Here is a 5,248-nt window from a genome sequence, read left to right on the forward strand (position 1 = left end):
TCAGGCGAAAGCCTGCGGGATTAAAGAAACACACACACACACACACACACACACACACACACACACACGCACACAGACGCTCGCACACAGAGGTTATTATTAGCCATTCTTTTGTAAAATTTTATGATATCACTTCAATACACAAGCTTAGAGATATACATCCACAAACTCTCACCTACAAACTATATAGGAAGGTTTTTTATCAATGTGATATAAAATTAGAGATAACTTGGAAGAAGAAATCTTAACTGAGAAAAAATTCTTCATAAGATTCTCCTATGAAAAAGCCTGTGGGCACTTTCTTGATCAATAATTTTGTTGGAGGGCTCAACTCCCTGTAGGTTGTCCTACTCCTGGGTGTATTGTTCTAGCTTTTATAAAAACACAGGCTGAGCAAGTGATAAATATAGACCAATAAACAATCTTCTCTCCATGTCTCTCTAACATTTCCTGCCTGCTTAATCACTGGGATATCTTCCTACCTTACCTCATGCAACTAGGATTTGTTTTAGTGATTTTGTGTTTTGGACTGATGGCTGCTAATGTGATCATAAAATAAGACTTAAATTGAATCTTTCAACCTTCTAGAAAATGTGTAAAATAATTTTATTCTAATACCCTCATCTTTCAGACACAGGACATCATATATGAAAGGTCAGAAAAATTCTGCCATAAATATAGGCATCCTGAAAGGTTAATTCTTTACAAACAATAGGTCCAGGAAGGAACTAGGTAGATAAATATTAGCAAAATGGTTGTACATTGTAAGGTTAGTTTATATAAGGAAGTAGCCATGTTTGAAAGTGTCATATAATTGAGGCCCGGATAAAGTAGTAATTCAAAGAAAAAAGTGACAGAATGTATCACAGATAAAATGTGCCCAATTCACATGAGAACAGCTTAGGAATAAGAGAATGCACAAGAGTAGAGAAAGAGAGACAAAACTAAACAAAAGAAAGACAGAGAGAAGTAGAGCAAGAAAGAGAAGTTGTGGTGTGTGGCATGGGTTTACGGAAGTTTTCTGGACATGTTTTTACAGATTCAGGTTCTGAGAGAACAAACTATTCACTGGGGAAAACAGAAAAAGCTGGAGAATTAGAAGGATCCAGAAGATTGTAACACATTGTCCACGTTAATGTTAGTCCAAGCAGAACATCTCATGAAGATGCCAAGAGAAACCATATTGAATCAGTCAGCTTGGAAGGTTGGATTACATGGAGGTTAGAAGCTCCTAGTATTAGGTCTATAAATAGTAGAACAGAGGGAAAAAATACTCTGGCCTCAGCCTAAAGGACATATTTGAATAGCTTGGGTAAGACTCTTATCTCATCACTTTATCTAAGAAAAGAAAAGTGACATTTACTTAGAAAGACATACAGACAGACACACAGACAGACAGACAGACACACACATACACAGAGACACACAAACACACAAACATACAAACATAGAGTGGTGTGGGGAGGGAGGGAAGAAGAGAGGGAGGGAAGAAGGGAGAGTGCTTGCATTCAACCATTGACCTGAGAACAAAGTTCCAAAGAGAGGAGTTACAGAAAGAACTGAAGTAGTTGAAGGGGTTTGCCACCCCATAAGAAGAACAATATCAACCAACCAAACCCCTGCCCTCGATCTTCCATGGACTAAACAACCATCCCAAGAACACACAAGGATGAGCCTATGGCTCCATCTGCATATGAAGCAGAGGATGTCCTTTTCAGGCACCAATGGGAGCAAATGCCCTTGGTCCTGTCAAGGCTTGATGCCCCAGTGTAGGGAACTGTCAGAATGGGCAGGTTGGAAGGAGTGAGTGGGTGACTGAGGAACTGCCCTCATAGAACAGGAGGCATGAGGGGAAATAATAGCTGGTTTCTAGAGGACAAATCAGGAAAGGGGATAATATTTAAAATGTGAATTAAAACAATCCCCTCCCCTAATGAAAGAAAAAGAAAGAGAAATGGAGAAAGAAAAAGTAAAACAAATGGGGGTACATAACTAAACAGATGCTGACTGGGTTCGTGGTGGTGTTATTCCCATGATAGTCAAGCATCTTCTGAGAATCCAAAGTCTTTGGGTTCCGGTGGAGTATGGTTGCAAAGCTGAAACTTAAAGGAATTGACGGAAAGGCACCACCAATAGTGGAGCCTGCAGCCTAATTTGACTCAACACGGGAATCCTCACCCAGCCTGGCACAGACAGGATTGACAGATTGATAGGTCTTTCTTGCTTCCCTGGGTGGTGGTTCATGGCTGTTCTTAGTTGGTGGAGCGATATGTCTGGTTTATTCCTATAAGGAAGAAGACTCTGGCATGCTAACTACTTACGCGACCCCCTGAGCGGTCGGCGTCCCCCAACTTCTTAGAGGGACAAGTGGTGTTCAGCCACCTGAGATTGAACAATAACAGGTCTGTGATGCCCTTAGATGTCCTCGGCTGCATGTGCACCACACTGCCTAGCTTAGCATGTGCCTACCCTATGCCTGCAGGCACGGGTAACCCATTGAACCGCATTCGTGATGGAGATCTGGGGTTACAATTATTCCCCATGAAAGAGGAATTCCCAGTAAGTGCAGGTCATAAGCTTGCTTTGATTAAGTCCCTGTCCCTTGTACACACAGCCCTTCGCTACTGCCGATTGGATGGTTTAGTGAGGCCTCATCAGCCCATGGCCCTGTGGGAGGGCTGAGAAGATGGTGGAACTTGATTATCTAGAGGAAGTAAAAGTCTTAACAAGGTTTCTGTAGGTGAACCGGTGGAAGGATCATTAATGGAGAAGGCCGAGGGGGTGTCTGGTCCTTTCTTGGGCCTGTGTGAGTCCCTCCTCTCACCGGGAGGGGCGTCCCTGTGTCCTGGTCGCCATCGTGGCCCGTGCCACAGCCTGCAAGCCAAGTGAGCATTTCGGGAAAAGCAGGGATTGTTATGGAGCGGTTCGGGGAGGGTGTCAGGTCTGGTCCATTGAGGGATCTCCTCCATTCTCTCTCTCTCCCTCCCTCCTCTGCCTCCATCCACACCTCCGGGCGCCAGCCTCCGCCTCCGCCGCCGCCTCCAGCACCTCCCTTGCCCAATGCCGCTGGGTGCTGGGTTAGCGGCGTCCCATGTCCCTTGTTTCCCGCATTTCCGATCCCGACCCTGTCTTTTTTTTTCTTTTCACATGTATCCTTTAGTTTCCCGCTGGCCGGCCTGAGGTGGAACCGCCTCGCCATTGGCCCCTCTCTTCCGGTGCAGCAGGGGCGGGTGGGGGAGCTTGTGCCAGTGTTAGCACCCATACAAGTCCGCTCACACCCCACATAGCCATACAACTCTTAGCGGTGGATCACTTGGCTCGTGCATCGATGAAGAATGTAGCTAGCTGCGAGAATTAATGTGAATTGCAGGACACATTGATCATGGACACTTCGAATGCAGTTGCGGCCCCGGGTTCCTCCCTGGACTACACCTGTCTGAGAATCACTTGAGGATCAATTGCCGCCCTCTTGCGGTTTCGCTGCCGCTGCTGGGGGGGGGGGGGGGTTGGGGGATGGGCGCATCGCGCGGCTTGGACTCTGCTCGCAGGGCCTCTCCTCTTGGCCGTCCGTCTCCCCAAGGACAGACGTGGGCATTGTCCAGCGTTCGTCCACGCCTGGTTGGTCTGAGCGGGCCTCATTCTCCCCATCCACTGGCACCGAGCACCGGCCAACCTCCTTGTGGCTCCTTCCTGCTTGCCCCACCGCTCCCACTCACGTCCTCGCCCGCTCTCCCCACCATGTGGATGTGTTGGCATGGGCTGGTTGGGTGCCTGGACGCCAGAGGGGCTGCATCTCCGGGGTCGGTCGTCGTGCCTCCAATCTGGTGGAAGGCAGCCCCTTCCCATGGGGTCGGTGCATCCACCACCACTGTGCACCCGCCAGTGCATGCAGAAAGAGTGACCTGCAAGCGTCGGATGGGGTGGGGGCCATACCTCACCCGCGGGGGCCTGTCTCAGGTACCTCTCCTCCCCCCTCCCTCTGCCGGGGGCCGACCGCTCGGGCGCCAGCCAGAGGGACACCATGGTGTCCATGCGCTGACGCGACTTGTCCCCGGGATGTGGGAGCTGGCCGGGGGAGAGAGGTCACAGGCCCCGGCCTGGGACCCCGGCACCCTCTCGCTCTCCTCTCCGTCCGTCAGACCGCGGCAGCACGCGCACCCTCCTTTCCTCCTTCCCCTCTCGACAGTGACCTCAGATCAGACGTGACGACCCGCTGAATTTAAGCATATTAGTCAGCGGAGGAAGAGAAAGTAACCAGGATTCCCTCAGTAATGGTGAATGAACAAGGAAGAGCCCATCGCTGAATCCCTGCCGCGTGCCGTGGCGCGGGAAATGTGGCGTATGGAAGACCCACTCCCCGGCGCCGCTGGTGGGGGCCCAAGTCCTTCGGATCGAGGCCCAGCCCGTGGATGGTGTGAGGCCGGTAGCGGACCCAGGAGTGCCGGGCGCGGGTCTTCCCAGAGTCCGGTTGCCTGGGAATGCAGCCCAATGAGGGTGGTAAACTCCATTTAAGGCTAAATACTGGCAGGAGACTGATAGCCAACAAGTACAGTAAGGAAAAGTTGAAAAGAACTTTGAAGAAAGAGTTCAAGAGGGCGTGAAATCATTAAGAGGTAAACTGGTGGGGTCAGCGCAGTCCACCAGAGGATTCAAACCGGCTGCACGTGTTCGGCTGGGCCAGTGAACCCAGTGGATCTTTCCCGCTCCCTGTTCCTCCTGACCTCTCCACCTGCGCGACTTTCTTCCCCCTCCACACGTCCCGCTGTCGCCGTCCCCGCTCCTCCCAATGCGGTGGGGGGGGTCAGCGGGCACTCCCGGGGCGGGCGCGGGGTGCAGTGTGGTCGCCCAGGTGGGACCTGGGGTAGGGTTGGTGGGTAATGCCTCCCCCCCTCCCCCCCGTTGGTGACTGGCCACGCTGGGCGTCCTTCCACTGTGGTGGTGCGCCAAAACGGGCTAAGGGACCTCTGGGAAGGCCAGGCTGGGAAGGCACTGCGGGGAAGGTGACTTGGGAGGCGGTGTGTCAACACCCGTGGGCCCTGGACCACCCCGCCCCGAGTATTACAGCACATCCTCTCCATACAGAAGACACAGACAGACAGACAGACAGACACACACACACAGGCACTCACACACACAGAGACACACACACACAAATACATATTTAAATATTTAAAATGATGTTTAAAAAAAACAGTCTTCCTGTTTAACAGAGGTTTAAAGGGAAGTTGGCTAACAGAATGTTTTTGTG

General features: G+C 50.9%; 1 non-coding gene and 1 pseudogene across 1 annotated transcript; both read left to right on the forward strand.

The window, feature by feature from the left end:
* Positions 1-1,859: 1,859 nt before the first annotated feature.
* Positions 1,860-2,763, forward strand: LOC148005590 (18S ribosomal RNA; annotated as a pseudogene; the record flags this gene model as incomplete).
* A 530-nt stretch (positions 2,764-3,293) lies between these two features.
* Positions 3,294-3,446, forward strand: LOC148005591 (5.8S ribosomal RNA). The gene has a single exon (XR_015621633.1). It is a non-coding gene; the product is annotated as a 5.8S ribosomal RNA (ribosomal RNA).
* The last annotated feature ends 1,802 nt before the right edge of the window (positions 3,447-5,248 follow it).

Source organism: Rattus norvegicus, chromosome 5 (assembly GCF_021556685.1).
Source record: "Rattus norvegicus strain SHRSP/BbbUtx chromosome 5, alternate assembly SHRSP_T2T, whole genome shotgun sequence".
In the NCBI taxonomy this organism is placed as follows: Eukaryota; Metazoa; Chordata; class Mammalia; order Rodentia; family Muridae; genus Rattus; species Rattus norvegicus.